Here is an 18,871-nt window from a genome sequence, read left to right as displayed (position 1 = left end):
AAAACAACTCTGAGATTCCACCTCACACCAGTCAGAATGGCTAAGATCAAAAACTCAGGTGACAGCAGGTGCTGAAGAGGTTGTGGAGAAAGAGGAACACTCCTTCGTTGCTGGTGGGATTGCAAGCTGGTACAACCACTCTGGAAATCAGTTTGGCAGTTCCTCAATTAATTGGACATAGCACTACCAGAGGACACAGTTGTACCACTCCTGGGCATATACCCAGAAGATGCTCCAACATGTAATAAGGGCACATGCTCAACTATGTTCATAGCAGCCTTATTTATAATAGCCAGAAACTAGAAACAACCCAGATGTCCCTCAACAGAGGAATGGATACAGAAAATGTGGTATATCTACACAATGGAGTACTAGTCAGCCATTAAAAACAATGAATTTATGAAATTCGTAGGTAAATGAATGGATCTGGAGAATATCATCCTCAGTGAGGTAACCCAATCACAAAAGAACACACATGGTATGCACTCTCTGATACCCAAAATACAATCCACAAACACAAGAAACTCAGGAACAAGGAAGACCAAAGTGTGGATACTTTGTACCTTCTTAGAAGGGGGAGCAAAATACCCATCAAAGAAGTTGTAGAGACAAACTATGGAGCAGAGACTGAAAGAAGGATAATCCAGAGAGTGCTCCACCTGGGAATCCTTCCCATATTCAATCATCAAACCCAGACACTATTGTGGATGCAAGCAAGTGCTGGCTGTCAGGAGCCTGATATAGCTGTTTCCTGAGAGGCTCTGCCAGTGCCCAAGTAATACAGAAGTAGAGGATCACAGCCATCTATTGGACTGAGCACAGGGTCCCCAGTGATGGAACTAAAGAAAGGACCCAAGGAGCTGAAGGGTTTGAAGCCCCTTAGGACAAACAACAATATGAACTAACTAGTACCCTCAGAGCTTTTGGAGACTAAACCACCAATGAAAGAGTACACATGGTGGGACTCATGGCTCCAGCAGCATATGTATAGCAGAGGATGGCCTAGTTGGTCATCAGTGGGAGGAGAGGCCCTTGGTCCTGTTAAAGTTCTATGCCCTAGTGTAGGGTAATGCCAGCCAGGTCCAGGATGTGGAAAAGTGTGGGTTGGTGAGCAGGGGGACAGCAGGAGGGAACAAGGTTTTTTGTTTTGTTTTGTTTTGTTTTTGGAGGGGAAACCAGGAGAGGAGATATTATTTGAAATGTAAATAAAGAAAATATCTAATAAAAAAATCAAGATGCAGTGAGACCTTGTTTGTTCCTTATATTTTAACTCCGTCACAGAACAAAATTCAAAATCAATTTACAAGGACATAAAAATGTGGAGCATCCAACAAAATAAAATTTACAATGATTATCATCTAATCAAATTAGAAATAACAAAAAGATATCAAAATTGTTGCAGCTCTATCCCAGGCGGTGGAAATGAATGGACAGGTAAGCAGAATCTTAGAAGAACTCAAAAAAGAAGAAGCTGAAATCCTGGGAGTGGAAAATACATATGTGAGAAGTAACATATACTGGGTGGGATTCATGGCATGTGGATACTTAAAGAAATGACCTAAATACAGAGTAACAGAATTTACGCCAATCAAAGAATGAGAGAGATCACTCTGCAATTAGGGGGACTCAAGACCACCATCCACATCAGGCTCATTACTGTCTGCAACTCCAGCTCCAGGGCGTCCAACGCCTTTGGCTTCTATGGGCACCAGCAAATACACACACACACATGCACACACCACAATTAAAATTAAGTACATTTAAAAGAAATTACACAAAGCAGCATATAGAAACATAGTTTTAAAATAAAATAAAAAAAAAAACAGTAGTGAACAAGGGAACACACCCAATCATTTAGATACACACTTAAGTGAAGCTTCTGAAAGGGAGAGAAAGAGAACTAGAAACATTTTTTAAAAGAAATGTTTTTGTTTTGATAGTATGGTTTTTGGGGGTGGGGTTCAGTCACTTTATGATGGGTGTATATAATCACTCTGATTAATCCTTCCCTACATTCTTGTGCCCCCCCCAACAGGAATTTTTAGATTTACTCTTTCATTTTAGTTTATGTGTATGGGTGTTTTGTCTGCATGCATATCTGTATGCCACACACATGGAATGCTTCCAAAGCCCAGATGAGGGCATTGGATCTGAAGGTACAGCCCATCACGGTAGGAGGCATGGCAGAGATCACAGGGAAGGGACATACAATTGTGACTCCTCACATCTCAAAGAACCAATAAGCAGAGAGCTAACAGTCACTGGCTCTCTCCTTTAAATTCAAATTGGAATCCCAGTCCATGGAATAATACCAACTATACTCAGAATGGATCTTCCTTCCTCAATTAACCCTGCCTAGAAACTTTCTCAGAAACATACCCAGAAGTTTGTCAACCAGGTGCCTCTACATTCAGTCAAGGTAACCGTAAAAAGCAACTACAGACGTATACAATGTCACAACCACATCTCTCAGATGTGGTTGACCATCAAATTTTGCCAATCAGGCTCCCATTCTCTCAGGAAATTTTACTACAAACCAGTCACATTTGAGTCTGAAAAAAAAATGTTTTTATTAGTTAGGTCTGAAGGATGATGACTTTTTAGACATACATTTTACCTGACATAGAATGTCTGCAACCAGAAAATAAAATTCACCTTCCTGTGTTTTGATGTTTGTGTCTTCTTTTGCAACTCTGTCGATGGTGTATGTCAGTGGAAACACCAGGATGATAAAAAATTGAATAAAATGCAGGCTGTTTCTAGAGGAAACCCATCAATTATTAAATACTGCTTCTTCATCATTACTGTCAGGTAAACATGGTATAGTACTTGCTACTAGAAGAATATAGGTGTGTGTATGTATATATAGTAGAAATATATTGTAAAATAAAGTGTGTCTATATATTCTTTTATGACAAATACTATTATGTCAACAGAAGATAATGTAGCTCGGTAGTAGGGTGGTTGCCTCATCTGGTGAGCTGAAGGGTTTAAGTTCAGTCCCAAGCACTGCCATAAAGGAGGGAGATAGAAAATCAAATGAGTGATATGGGTGAAAAAATGGTAAGCTGCATTTCACCAAGACTAAGACATTCCCTAGAATTAATATGAAAATGGCGAGCTACATAATTGAAACTATTTGCCAGCCAGTGTCTGGCAAACATCCAGTCCATGGGATATCTGAAGAACTTGAAGAATGGATAGAAGACAAAAGAAGACCTGGCGCTGAAAATGGAACCCATACGACAAGGGGAGATATAGAAACATGTGTAACACCTCTAAACATTAGAAAATGCAAATTAATGCCACACTGAAGGATCACTAATAGAATGTTTGAGATGAAAAATGATTTAAAAGACCCAAGGTTGCTGCTAAGAAGTGGAAGTCCCAGATCCTTTGGGCATGGCTGGTGGGACTCACCAGAGGAGAGACACTCCAAGACACAGCTCTTTATTAAAGACATAAACAGGATGAGTCAACATTTACACACTGGGCAGGTAGCCCAGATAAATGAAGATATCCCACACACAGATGGTTACGCCAACTTTATTGGTGACAGGAAAAAAAAAATACCTGGAGGTAAGCCAATGTCCCCTGGTAGGTGAGTGGTTAAATATAAGTTGTCCCATCCATACTGAATAAAAATAGGCACAAACCTTTGATACCCATAATGCCCTGAGATGACTCTCAGAGGCACTGTGTTGAGGGAGGAAATCAAGCCTCAAAAGATTACATATATATTATTTCCTTCATATGGTAATCACTAACAACCTATAAAACATGAAGAACTGATTTTTCACTGTTAGGCATGGTGCCCTGGCAAAATTTAAACCAGGAAGCAAACTTTATATGATCCAAGTTTAAAACATCTGAAAACAAAAGTCAAGGAAGATTTGATGATTGGTCTCACACAAAGTAGACAGGTAGTAAGCAACAGAAATGTGTTCCTTGAGTTTCTTAATTGTATTTAATGGAGGCTGGGAAGCTCTGAAGGCAGGGATGAAGGTGTCTGCTAATTTGGTGCATGGTGAAGGGTAGTTCCTAGAAAGCGCTCCACCACCTCTGGGGAAGTGCGCTCATCTTCCTCCAAATATACCAGGAAGCTGGCTAAGATGTTACCACAGACCATTGCCAGAACCTAGATGAAACTTGTAAAGTCCCTGGATGATGCCCAATTAGCCATGGAGACTCGGGATGCTAATAAGGAGAGAAACTTGGGAGTAAAATGAGATTATGTGTTAATGTGGCTTCCATCTTGCCCATATTGCTATCCCAACCAATATGGAAATTGTGGTTTGCCCATACCATGGCATGACTGCTACTGAATAGTAATCTGTTGGGGACTAGGCTGAGCCCAGGCTCCCTCAAAGGCCCTGATCAAAAGACAAGGAGGATGCTAGTTTGTGTTCTTGCCCAGGAGCAGACTTAGCAAGGTCCTGTCTGAGGTTTGGGGCCAGGGCTTTGAAGGAGGTAAAGTTTCAGCTCATGAGAACCTGATTCCCCCTACACCCGAAGAAACTGGGGTTATCAGTCCAAGGCCGCTTTATGGTTGATCTTTGAGGCACTTGAGATATCCTGTGTTTCTCTGGCATTGTTGGACTAGCTCAGTTCTGACTTCATCCCATCATAGCATAGCTTTCTGCTGACTCTATCCCATTTTCTCCTCCAAACTGCATATAATATACTATAGCTCTTAAAAAGCTTGTTTGTGTTAACCATCAGCTTGAGCAAGACTTCCTGATCCCAAACTTTTCTATCTTCCTTATTTTCTCATCTCCAGTCACTCTCTCTGCAGGTCCAAGTCAATAAGTAATGGCTGCACACAGCTCAGATGAGTCTCAGAGCTGATAGGCAAGATGTCCCTCTGAAAAGAAACCTGCATCTGTCTTGGTTATCTGAGGTTTTGCTGTTGACCACGCAATGAGCTCCTTTATGCTTAAGACACCAAGTTGTGGGCTGATGATAACATTGTAGACATGACCAACCAGCAAAAAGTATAATCTGTAATTCTACATTGTGTTCTGGAAAGACCATCTAGAGTTTTATTGAGTTTGACATATACTAAATTAGAAGGATCATGGAGGAGGATCCCTTAGTATACTTAGGTCTAGAATATGGGAACTCCCACACTCCCTCTTCCTATATCAGCATGGAACTGAGGCCATACAGTGTAAACCCTAGTTCATCAGGATCGAGATGAGGCCATGCAATGTAAAATGCAGTTGTGGTCAAAGGTTTATGAAAACAGTATTCCTTTTGAACAATATTACATCTCTTGGTCACAGATCACAACTATAGTTTATATTTAAAACCATTGACTTTTATATTTAAAAGTCAATGAACAAACATGTCTATGACAATCTACATTGCACACAGTGTAAACAGGATCTGATTCATTCAGGTCACATTGACTATATGTAGAACATATGTTAATCAAATGTCTTAATAATGACATTGTTGATAGAAACAGGGCAGATGGCTGGTAGGCAGGTTTGTAAATTCTCTTTTAATTGGCATTCAATATAATGTTGGGTTTATCTGTGGAAACTCTTTCACAGGAAATACATTGCATCAAGCCTTAACAAACTTATTACAAAGAAGAGTGATTCCTAGCACTTCTCCATTGTTTTTGTATTTATTTCAAAAGAAGCTTACTCAGACACATACATCTCAATTCAGTGACAGAGATCACATTTCCACTGCTCTTATATTGCTTCTACTTTCTGTGCAGTTAATGGTGTGCCTGGTTTCCACAAGAGAGCTATTACTTAGAACTTACAACTTATTTGTGAAAAGTGAACCTATCACATGGAACTTATTTAATGCAAAGTAGGTTCCAAGGGTTTTAAGTTCTCAGTGTCAAAGAGTTGGTGACTTTTAACTGGGCATTACTTTTGGTGGCAATTACAAAAGTAAATGGCAGATTAATGACCCTAAAAGTACCTATATTGTTGATGTAGTCATCTCTATAGGTTGAATTATGAATTATTATTTTATCATATGAATATTTTTCTTGTAGACATCTTAGCTTAAAGTTTTGAAGTAAGTATCAAATTTTGTGAAATAAATACCACACTTTTGGCTGTGCTGTGGTGATGGAGTCATTTCTTCTGAAAACATTATGAAAAATGACGTATCTGAAAACACAGTTTCTGGTTTACTGGGTCTTGAAGGTCCAACATGTTAGATGGAGGAAAACATCACAAAGGGAAAGACCATCTACAGAAGTCATCTGTGTCCTGGTGAGATGCTAGATAAATAGTAAGTGAGGGTTATGCTCTGTGGGTTTTTGCTCAACATTCTTATTTAAAAGTTGAGGCTTTTCAGTAAAGGAAAGAAAAAAGAAAGCTGCAAAAATTTAGTTTTTGATCTATTTCACAATGAGGACACCAAATTTATCATTCTATTCTCTTCTAAGGGCCTAAGTGTTAAAAGTTTGGTCCTCAGCCCAGGGTATTATTGGTCGGGAGTAAAATCTTTAAGAGATGACACCTAACGAGGGCCCTTTAAGTAATTGAAATCATGCCATTGAAGGGGTCTGTGGGGAGCTGGTCTCTCCCTGTTTCTCTTTGTTTCTCTTCTGCGACATGAGCTAAGCAGTTGACACTGCATCCTGATTCTGCTGCAGTACTCTAACACAGGCCCAAACACCAGACAATCAATGGATTGGAACCACTAAAACTGTGGCCTGAAATAATTCTTCTTTCTGCATTTATTGCCTGCTTTTGCTATGCTAAGAGAAAGTGACTTACACAAAACTGCGCTGAAGAACTGGCTTCATTAAACTATCCCCAAATTCTCACAAAACCTGAGTTCTAGAGAATGGAGTCAAACGAGGACTGCAAAGTCTAAACACAAGCTTCTAGACACCCAAATTCCTGGGCTAAAATGACTTGCTCTCACAGAAGGTCCATTGTAAAAGATGAACAGTCCTCCCCAGAGGATGGTGACAAAACTTCACAATTTTACTGATACCTATTGTCTTAGTCATTGTTTCTAATTCTGAGGTGAAACACCATGATCAAAAGCAACTTGGGAAAGGAAGGGTTTATTTTATCTTAAGGCTCACAGGCCATCATCCAGGGAAGTCAGGACAGGAACTCAAGGCAGGAACTGAGGCAGAGGCCATAGAGGAATATCGCTTTTTGGCTTGTTCCCATGGCTTGCTCAATCTGGTTTCTTGTAACACCCTAGGACCACCAGCCCAGGAGTTGCATCAGTTACACTGAACTAGGCCTCTCACATCTGTTGGCAATCAAGAAAACACATCATAGACTTGCCCACATGCTAGGCTAGTAGGTTCCCTCAACTGAGGTTCCCCCTTTCAAAATGACTATAGTTTGTATCAAGTTGACATAAAACTAGCCATCACAGTATATCTGTGTACCATGTATGTTTCAGTGCTCACAGAGGCCAAAGGAAGTCATTGGATGCCCTGGAACTAGAATTACAGATGGTTGTGAGTCTCCATGTGCATACTGGGAACTGAACCCACATGCTCTTCTATCAGAGCAGCAAGTGCTCTTAAGCACTGAATCACCTCTCTAGTCTCCTGCCATAGCTATTTTATCTTAAAATAAAAAAGAAACATTCCATAGCAATAAACCTACAAATAACTTTGTTACTGGAGCTATCAATATTCATTTTAAAAAGCACATAAGATTCAAGACTAGTCATAAGATGAGGCGAAACTTAAGAAGGCTGCAAAAATATGAGAACCAGTAATAAAATACCCAAGAAAGTAGTTGAACAGAAGGTACAACAGAGTGTGGGGGAAATGTCATTTGGGAAAACAGAATGATAAAAATGTCCACATAAAGACACAAAGACCATAACTGTTAGAAATGCATTAAAGGGAGAATTGAAGGATATTAATAACATGCCATGGGGTATAAAAATCTAGACATATGCATTTTGTGACTTTAATGGAGAAATAAATGACGATAACAAAATTGTATATGAAGAAACAATAGCCCCAAGTTTTCAAAAACTATTGAAATATATTAAATCATACTCTTAAGTGTTCTAAGAGTTAAGCAGGAGAAATTCACAGTGTATTATTTTATAGCTAAAGGAAATAAAATGCTAGAGGCTGGGGAGAATACTTAGCAATGGCAAACATTAGCTGTTTTTGCAAGGACCTGAGTTCAGTTCCAGCACCCACATGATGGATTGCTCACAGCCATCTGTAACTCCAGTTCCAGGAGCATTTGATGCCCCTTTCTGGCCTCCAGGACACTACATGCATATGGTGCACAAACATACATGTAGAAAGCACTCAGACATGTAAAATCTTAAAAGATAAATAAAATTGAGCTGGGTACAATGGGCCAAGCCTTTAACCCCAGAACTTGAGAGGCAGAGGCAGGCAGACTTTGGTGAGTTTGAGGCTACTCTGGTCTATACAGTAAGTCCCTAAACAGCCAGAGATATAGAAAGGACGTGCCTCAAAACAACAACAACAACTACAACAAAACAGACAAACAAAAAACTAAATAAAATATAAACAAAACATTTACAACAACTAAATAAAAGATTAAAGCAAGTAAAAATAAATAATTCAAAATTACAGCTGATTTCTCAACAGAAATAATTGAGTTAAGTATGAATTTAAATCCATAAATGTGTAGGAAGGAAATGAGTTTCCAGACCAGGACATTATGCCCAATTAAAATGACTTTCAACATGAGAGGACAAAATGTTTTAAAAAGTCAATAACCAAACCCAGAAAATTTACTGTCAGCATACACTTACACTTACAGATACACAAACTAGAACTCTTAACCCCTGAGCAGGGCCAGACAAGCACAAAGAGATGGTTGGGGAGGAGAGCGTCTGGAAGGAATGGATGAAGAAATCATAGCAAGCTTAAAAGCAAAATAGGAAATAAAATATATTAACAGTTGCCTTTTCTTTTAACTATGTGTTTATTTACTGTGTATATGTAAATATATGTGCATATGTGTAAATATATGTGTGTATGTGTGTGTGTCTATACCTGCCTTTATATCTATGCACAACATGCATGCAGGGGCCTATGGCGGTCAGAAGAGGGCAGCAGAGCCCCTGAATCTGGAGTTACAGGCAATTTTCAGCTGCCAATGAGTGTTGGGAACTGAACCTGGGTCTACTTTAAGAGCATCCAGCGATTTTAACCACCAAGCCATCTCTTCAGCTCCACTTGTTATTTTTAAAAAAACAGAACTAGTCTAAGCAGCTCAGGCTTCTTTCACCATAAAAAATACATGAGGATGTTCAACAAAGACTACGTAGTTTTCAAAAGACAAGCATATTATTTTACCTAGAGTAATGATAAAGAGAAAATTGCTCCTTGAGCAGATGTATATTCTAATTTGCTAATTTTGTATTTACATTTCAAATAGTTGCCAAACACTCAACATATTGCTGAGGGGATCGAGGAAATAAATTGAATGTACTTATTGTGTAAGTAGGAATTAAACTTTCAAACTCGTAAAAATAAAATATATCAATAGCATCAATATTAGTAATATGTCAACATCGGTGGTCTATCAGGATGATCATCCAACAGTTTTCTAAGAGTTCATAAATATAAAGCTTCATCCCATCCCTATACATGGAGAGGCCTGGCATGGCTGAGGTAGCAGAGAATCTGGAGAGGCCTGGCATGGCTGAGGTAGCAGAGAATCTGGAGAGGCCTGGCACGGCTGAGGTAGGTAGCAGAGAATCCGGAGAAGCCTGGCACGGCTGAGGTAGGTAGCAGAGAATCTGGAGAGGCCTGGCACGGCTGAGGTAGGTAGCAGAGAATCTGGAGAGGCCTGGCACAGCTGAGGTAGGTAGCAGAGAATCTGGAGAGGCCTGGCACAGCTGAGGTAGGTAGCAGAAAATCCGGAGAGGCCTGGCACGGCTGAGGTAGGTAGCAGAGAATCCGGAGAGGCCTGGCACGGCTGAGGTAGGTAGCAGAGAATCCGGAGAGGCCTGGCACGGCTGAGGTAGCAGAGAATCTGCAGTTATGCTTGGCTACTCTGTGGTTTCCTCTAAGCATCTGAATCCCAGGACTAACTAGAAAAAAAAAAGCCCTCACATCTACAGACAGAGGACACACAGAGAATATGAAGCAGACATCATCTAGTGTTATAGATGAGCCAAAAGTACACGCAACCCTGAGGACAGCCACTGTCTCGGGTTCAATCACATACTTCTTTCATTATGGTTAAAATGATCCAACTAAATCCTACAAGCCCCAAGAGCACTTATAAAAGAAGAGTATAATCTGCATTATGAATAGAAGAACTCATTTATCAATTTCAATATTTGACTCATAATCCTACCCTATCCATAAGATAGGAGGGGCTTAGCTTGCTTCAAGATCTGTATAAGAAACTAACTCACCCACTGGAAAAACTTGCTTTAAGAAAACTGAAATGACTCCTGCATTGCATCCATATATTTCTATGTTACCCAACAATGGATCATTTCAAACACTAGATTTGTTTGGAGTTTTCTCAGGGAGTTATATGTTTTCTTTGCAGATATTTATTATTTTATGAAAGACTTAATTGGAAATAGGTCTTTTGTATTTTGTGAATAATTATGATCATTACGCTAAAAGGGAGCAACTTTTGGCACACAACTGTACAAAATTTTCAACTACAGCAAATGGAAAACCTGGAAGGGAAGTACTTAAGTATTTTATCCAGTTTGTTTTAATGTTCTGGTTTAGTGATTCACGGCAAAGTATAGCCAAATTCAAGGCAGCTCTTACTTTCCAGGTCGAAGCTATTGATGTTTGCACACGATGGAAAGATATTTATCATAAGCGCTGTAATAATGAAATACGTTTTCATTAAAGCGTCTTTTATTCATGAAAGGAGAAAATCATTTGCTGGCTCTCTGTGTTCCAGGAAGGTGCTGGAGTACTAGGTGAAAACACAGCTCGGCTCTCCAAGCACACTGCAAACCAAAACCCAAAACTTTAAGCTGTGAGGTTAAAATGAGCCAGCCAGACAGATAAGCCCTTAGCCTCCACCAGCATTTCCAGTTTATACCGCACATGCAGAGAGGGTTAACTGTCAATGTTCCTTCTCCTTAATTTTAGAGGCCACTTCCTTACAAGTGGGCACTCTGATTGTTCTGTATAAGTCACAGAAAAGAACATTTCTGGCAAGGTATAAGCAGGATCCTATTCTTCATTACATTAAAAACCCCATCCACTATAGGCTTTTTAAAAATTTTTTTAGTTAAATCTATTTATTGTGTGTGTTTATGTGTGTTTGTTAGCACACATTACAATACGTATGCAGAGGACAACTATTGGGGTCAGTTCTCTCCTGCTACCATGTGGGTTCTAGGAAGACCATACAGGCTATCAGGCTTGCTTTATTTGCTGAGTTTATCTCCCCAGCATCTGTCTGTCTGTCTGTCTGTCTGTCTGTCTGTCTGTCTGTCTGTCTATCTATCTATCTATCTACCTATCTATCTATCTATCTATCTATCTATCTGTGTGTGTGCAAATACATAAGTATATGAAGTGTGTATATGTATATGCACTTCTTCTTATATTTTGGGTCTTGTACATAGGTGAAATTTAACATGACCAGATGTGCTTGTCCAACTACTATGGCTACATAAGGACGCCAGATATGTGGCTCTCAGTGTAGTCACCAGGGTATTGTCTTCCCTTCTTTTCAGCATGAACAATGCCTTTGCCTAACAGGATGCTCAGAGGTGTGACAATCGTAAGCCATCCCATGACTAACGTGCACACACTAAGCCTCTGTGCTCACCATCCCATTCTATTTTGAGAATTCATACTAAAGACAAATGTATTAGAGGAATGCATTTTAATATTTAATTCAAATATTAAAATTTAATCTTTGTAGCAAATATTTAATAGAAATATATTTAACGCTCTTAACCTGTTGAGTAGAGCATCAAAAAAGGCAAAAATAAATCCTTACATATTGATTTATTTGACTCTTTCAAAAACCATGAGTATTGAGCAGCCCAGCCCACTGATTCTGAAAGAAATATATGTTGATTTGTAATTTCCAAAGCTCAATGATACACAAGGGAAAGACTAAAAATAAAACAAAACTCATACCACCTACAATAGCTCATCATGTTCTGTCAAATTTAGGACATGAACTTTCAACTTAATTTGCTAAATATAATCACAGACAGAGGCTACGGCTTCTTTTGGTTCAAGCACGCATTCCTGAGAAGTATCTGTGTCTGGGCTCTTTCATTTCTAACTGCTCCCTCATAGTCCAGTAGAGTGGAAAACTTTAGGAATTCTGGCACAGCAACATGTAGATCCAAGTACATTGGTGGTCAGTTATAGGAATCCTATGATGAGCTTCTCGTAGCAAGTAGGTGACTGAAAGCTATATCCGTTGAATGAAGACTCGAAGATTATGTTTTAACGTAAGAAACTGTGTGGCATCCATCACACACATCTATGTAAGGGAAATATTATTATAAGTTGGCCTCATTAAATACCTATGCTAAAAGTCATCTGTCACAAGCACGACATTATGAAAATACGAAAAGAAAAAGAGCCCTGCTCAATAGCAAAAGCAAAATACCTGTAGAAATCTCTGTTGCAAATTCACATACTTCCCAACATCCTCCTCATTTCTTAAAGGTGTTTACTGTCTAGTTCCAAAGCAGGCCTTAACACACAGGCAAGGCCTTTGCCTGTGTTTATACCTGAGTCATCACGACCAAACTTCCAGAGTCAGTAAATACCGGCTTGGGCGTTAACAAGGAGAAAGTTACTCTAGACATCAGGAACTCTACCAGGAAATTCACAATCCTACCTGCCTGCCTATTCAATTATTTGTTCACTAATAGACACTAAATATTATAGTAGGTGGCAATTTCAGATTAATATTACATACATTTAAAGGTGTTATCTTTTAGTGCATACCAATAGATTTTGTATAATCTTTCCATCTCAAAAGCATGCATCCACTTAAAAACACTACATCAAGTACTAAAAATGTCTTAGCAACTGTTAAGTATCTTCTAGGGTATCCAATACCAAAGGTCATGAAATATTTATTTAGATTTTCAAAAAAAAAAAAAAGAAGACAAAGCCACTTGTCTTGACAGTCTATATAACATTGATAAATCAAGTCTAACTCCAGCGTGTCTTAACTTGACTGTTTTTCCCACGAAGGTGTATGGTGAATTGTTAAGACGCACTGAGGTTTGAGAGAAAACTCATTCCAGAAGCTCTCTTCTCCTAAATATTTGATTAAAAATGTATAATCTCAAATGTTAATCATGGAAGTAAACTCTCTTTTCCATGTGTATTATGCTGAAGAACAAGAATGGAAACAGGGTGCCTGGGTGAGGTCTAGGGTCAAGCCAGAGCATGCGTGTGCAGCATCTGCAAAGCTCTGGGTTCAATCCTAGCCCAAGGAAAACAGAAAGGGCAGCCTGAGAGAGCTGAGCAGCTCAGCTCCTTTTCGTTTTCAGGAACGTTGTTCTAACTCTACCTTGGTAAAAAGAACAGAGATTTTTATTCTCATGTTATAGTATTTGAAAAACAGAAAACAGAAAAAACAAAGAAACAAATTGTTGGAAAAATACAATTATTTTTAGCAAAGAATTAAAAATGTAATTGTTATTTTTCAGGGTTTTTGTCCCATTGTTGTTCTTTGTTTATTTGGTTTTTGGTTTCTTCAGTTTGTTTTCGTTTTTGTTCTGTTGTTTGGTGTGTATGTATGTGTGTGTGTGTGTGTGTGTGTGTGTGTATGTATATATAAGTGTGTGTTTATGTGTGTATATGTGTATATGCATGTGTGTATATGTGTGTATGTTATGTGTGTGCATTGTGTGTATATATATATATGTATACATGTGTGTATATGTGTGTATGCATGTGTGTATATGTGTGTATGTTATGTGTGTGCATGTGTGTGTGTTGGTTATTGTTTTGTTTTGTGTGTGTATGTATATATATATATATATGTATACATCAGTATGTGTTTATGTGTGTATGCATGTGTGTATGTGTGTGTGTTATGTGTGTGTGTGTGTGTGTGTGTGTGTGTGTTGGTTATTGTTTTGTTTTGTCACAAGCTATCACTCTATAGCCTGGGCTGCTTTTGATCTCAAGATCTTTCTGCCTCAGTCTCCCGAGTGCTTAGACTACAGATTTGCATGGGATTTTTTTTTTCTTCAAATCACCGATTCATTGTAGAGTTAAACTCTGATGTCTGGGAAGTGCTTGTTTTCCAAACTGCTAAGAAATAATCACGGTCCAAATTCAAAGTGGAAAGGAAGATAATGAACTCCTGGCACAGGTGCCCAGAAATATAGGCTCCTCCCTTCTTCATCTCTGTTGTTCTCTGTCTTACGTACATTTCAACTCTCCCTGTTACTGGCTCAAAGCATTACTTAGGGTAACTTCTTCAACATACTTTAGAAGGGTAAGAGCAAGCTTTGGGCAGTACTTAATGCCTATCATTAATTTTACTATTTCTCAAAGAAAATGCTTTGTGCTAGATAAAGGCATACTTTTATACTTGCATCTAAATTAATCTTAAATACTTGGGGCATAAAGCTGAGCCCATATATATTCTTGTGTATCTTAGGAAGCCATCACTCAATGACACCGGTGTGTTATGCACAAGCTAATATTGGAAGGAATACTGTGTAGCGTTTGGCTACAATACTGGATCAAATAGTCCAACTGCCGCCGTCCTTCCTACCCTAAAACTGAACTTTCAGAACCATCACAGAGCTATTTAAAAGGTATAACTACTTCACTGAACTACCAAATAATTCATTAAATAAGACAATTTTAAATTAATGCACATTCAATAAAAGTATCTTTACCTTTTGGTTTTCTAGATGGCTTTTTCTCTCCCTAAACTGATCTCTCTGTCCCTCAGTTATGTCTCTCTGTCATGGCTGTTGTGTGAAAGTTCTCCATGATCAGGTATAAATTTGTGCTCGTTTTGAAAACACAGCCATGTTGTGTCTGTCTGTGGTATAATATTAAACCACAGACAGAGTGTGTATACAAACACACACATATATGAACACATATACACATATACTCTCAACTCTGAAAAGGGTGAAGTTGTGCATAGGAAAGGACGAGAAATGGATAACTTGGGAGCCAACCCTAAAGCCAATCATCCCATAACAAGATGGAAATAAATATCCAAGTGCAGTTGGGTTAAATTGAAGGTTTATGGGGGATGAGGATAAACAGAGCACAGCCATGGGCTTCACCGTGTGTCCTCTCAACTTCAGTTTTAGTAAGAGCCATTGTAATGGAAGCTCCATGGCATTTGATGGGCATTAAATAAGTCAGTGAGGCCAGTTTCTAATTAGCCCAGACAACAGAATCGAGGAAGTCAAGATGTACATTGTAATCTGATCGCATCACTGTCTGGCACTGATGATTTTAAAAGAAAATGTAACAGCCTGCTACTCTCCCTCCGTTCATCCAGCTTGTTTAAAAAACAAAACAAAACAAAACAAAAGTCTTATTTTTTTTTAAAGAAAATATTCAGCCCTGTTTCATGGTCCTGGTGACTGCTCTGTCATTCTCGCATGTCCATCTTCATATAAAAAAAAAACAAAAAACAAAACTCTGATTTCTCTGTTGTTTATAAGCTTTATTATTGAACACGGGTATGCTTATCTTTATCATTGCCAGGGTATAGCCAGTATGTAGGAAACGGGACTTCAGTTTGATGTTCAATTGATAAATAGAATGTTAGTTCATTGAATTGACATGTTATTCTGGAGATAAGCATGTGGGAATAAAAGCTGAATATATCCAAAAGCATACTTCGAGCTTTTAATTTAATGCAGAGATAACAAGCAGAGACTCTTATGGAGACTGTAGCTCTTCTCTGGCTCAAGTTTAAAATATAGTAAGATGATGCCTGGTTGATCAGAAAGGTTTATTATTTTATATCATAAAAATAATAACTGTAACAAAATACAACATGCGTGTGTGTGTGTGTGTGTGTGTGTGTGTGTGTGTGTGTGTGTGTGTAGTTTCTGCTTATCATCTTCAGTTCAGGAACAGCGATGCTTAAGGCTAATTACTACAAGGAAAGTTTTAGTGTCATGTACTTCAGGCAAATACTGGTAGACAGGACCACTGAGCACTGAAAAACAGCCCATCAGCCTCATATATCCATTACAGCCTGAAATGACACACTAGCTTATACACTGTGTTGTTTCTGTCCTCTGGATGTCAGTGCTGGACCAGGCAGGCAGGATTTTAGTTCTTTGGATGGATGTGGTTCCTCCAGTTTGAAGCATATACACTGAACAAGAATGACCTTCAAAGGCCCACTAAACAGAAAGGATAGGCAAACAGCTTTCACAGTTTCAAGTCTCTATAAAGTATGAACTGATTCAGGTTCTACTCTGGGAAAAGCTAACTGATCTGAGACTGTTCGGTTCATTGAAATAGCCACTTTACACATTCCATTGGGACGTTGTTTTTATCTTGGCTGTCTAGAAATAAATGCATCACAAATATAAATAAGATTTTTTTAAATTGAATCTTGTAAATCTAGTTCCTCTCCTATCTCTGAGAATGTCTGTAAAGAGGAGAACTGAAATGTACTTCATTTCTTAAGATCAGAGATTCTTACAAAGGCCATCCATGCTTGGCAGGTTTAGCTAAGAGATGTTCGTTTCCTGTCCAGCTTTGCTAACTGATGCTTTGGTTGAATGTGCATGTTCCAGATCCAAATGATAAACTTTTCTAAGTTCACACGTGCAGACCTTTTCATCATAATATATCCACTCAAAGGAATATGAGGCAACTCGGATGTATCCCTTCCACCAACCTGTTAGGTTTTGGTCTCCTTGCCTTTCTTGGCGTAAGTCTATCCATCCTCCTCCTCCCACCCATCCCTGTAAAGATTCCCATCAAGGTTCAGGCAAGGCAAAGCTGCTCAGTAGTCTTCCTCAGAAGCCATGCCAGCGCACTCTGCCTCCCTCTCTGTGCTACCCGTTATGAATCCAAGATATTCACATATCCTTTGATGCCCATTTACCTTGCCCAGGGTTGACTGATTGATCCTGATTAAACCACATCATTGATTCACAGAGACTGTAAAAACCTTCATTCACTTTACCCATGTTAAATCTAATTTTGACCCTAATTCTGAATTTCGGACAGAATTACCCCTATATCTTACTACTTTGTTTCTCTTAAGAACTTGATGTTTCCCGGTTTACTGTCCAGATGAACAGAAGTAGGCGTTACAAATATAACTTTAAATAGCAAATCGTAGCACGGTTAACATAACCGCCAACTCCTACTCTCAGTGTCTGAGTCTTTTAAAAATCCTCTGCTAATTTTTTTATTCTCCTAAGGAATTTTTAAGTACTTTGCATTGTGCTAACTACGAGAGAAAAGCCAACAAGCCTATGAGCCTTGGTGGTTTATTTTATCACAGTTTTACAAATCTGTTCGAAGATTTCATTTTAAAGGCACAGTGAAAGCTTTTTCTCTCTTCCCACTCGTTTAGCTTGGTAAGCTTACTCTCTCCGTAAGTAACTTGATAACATTTTATAGCAGCCAGCAGTATTTAACGATAATGCTCCCCTGGGAAAACATTGGGACACAGCGACACGGTCTTTGGTTCCTCTGCCCAGCTCTCCTCCACCCCTATGTCTCTATCTCTCTCTGTCTCTCTCTGGAGTCACAAAAGGCAGTTCGCAGCTGGAAACAACAAGTTGCGCCATAGATCCAAGCTATCCACTCAAGTAGCAAGCAGAGTCTCTGGCTCAGCTTGAATCTCGGTTGCCAGGCGAATTAGGAACCTCTAAACCTGGTCCAACCACACGCTTAAAAGTGCTTTTACTGCTTGACAGAAGGAAAATGACGCAGAGGGTAATGGACCCACTGAACAGCGGTCGCTGTCCTGCCTTCGTGCCCTCAGCCTGTTGGAGAGTCATGGGGCTCATCGTATGTGCCCAAGGACCATGTATGTCATTTCCATCCTCTCCAAACGGACGGGAGGCTGGACACAAGCACCGAGCTCCCCAGCACCGCGGGCATAAGAGCTGATCTTTTGTTTACCATGTAAATCAGACCGGGGGGGTTCGCTCTTCGCCCTCACCCCTACCTCACAACGCGATGCAGAGAAAGCCTGGGAGCACCCCCAAACTCCCCCTCATCCCAAGTCATCCAAAGAAAGCTTCGCGAAAACCTTTTTTCGAACCTTAAAAATAAGCAACCTTTAAAAAAAAATGAACCTTGAAAAGCTGCTGCACCCTGGTAACTCGCGTAACCCCCCAGGGATACCCGCCTCCTAAGAGGAAGCCTGCTTCCCAGTAGGCTTGGGAAACTTAATCAGTATCCCAGATGTGAGGCCAGCGTCTGGAGCGCAGAGACCGCATCTCTCTTACCCGCAAAGTTACAATCTGGTGGCCGAAGTGACCGCGGTGGGCTCGGCGGGCGCGCCGCACCAGTGCTGTGTCTGGTGCTAGCGCAGCTGGTCAGTTCCGATGGGGTTTCCGTAGTCGCTGCCGAGTTTTTTGGAGCATTCCAAAGGGAAAAAAAACCCGCACGAAACCAGAGCCCACGCAGCTGGCATAGAACTGGGCGGAGTGAGGATGCTGGAGAGCCAGAGCAGGGGCGCGGGGGAGGGGCGGCCCAGGAGGAGGCGGGGTACCCAGGACGACAGCCTCGCCCACCAGGCACTGATGCTCTCCCCACCCAAACCCCCGGAAAAGTTGTGTTCCCAAGGTGGCCAAAGAGCAGCCTGGAAGACCTCCCCCACCCATTCTGGGTCTGCCCGAATGGATGCGCATCCCACGCACCTCTCTGAAAGCGGGTATAAAGGACCCACAAGCACCTCCACGCGCCACCCGGGAGCATCTCTCCAGGTCAGTC

General features: G+C 40.0%; 1 protein-coding gene across 3 annotated transcripts in view; it reads right to left on the bottom strand.

The window, feature by feature from the left end:
• The window catches only part of Trpc4 (transient receptor potential cation channel subfamily C member 4), a 184,747-nt gene extending 166,092 nt beyond the window's left edge, over positions 1-18,655 (bottom strand). For all 3 annotated transcript variants that reach the window (XM_031373817.1, XM_031373819.1, XM_031373818.1), the window contains exon 1: positions 18,385-18,655. The gene's annotated coding sequence lies outside the window, so the exon portion shown is untranslated. The remainder of the gene's footprint in view (positions 1-18,384) is intronic.
• Positions 18,656-18,871: the final 216 nt, after the last annotated feature.

The sequence above is a fragment of the Mastomys coucha genome, unplaced genomic scaffold (assembly GCF_008632895.1).
Source record: "Mastomys coucha isolate ucsf_1 unplaced genomic scaffold, UCSF_Mcou_1 pScaffold16, whole genome shotgun sequence".
Classification (NCBI taxonomy): domain Eukaryota; kingdom Metazoa; phylum Chordata; class Mammalia; order Rodentia; family Muridae; genus Mastomys; species Mastomys coucha.
The sequence above is the reverse complement of the archived record's forward strand: the minus strand, read 5'-3'. Positions and strand labels throughout refer to the sequence as shown.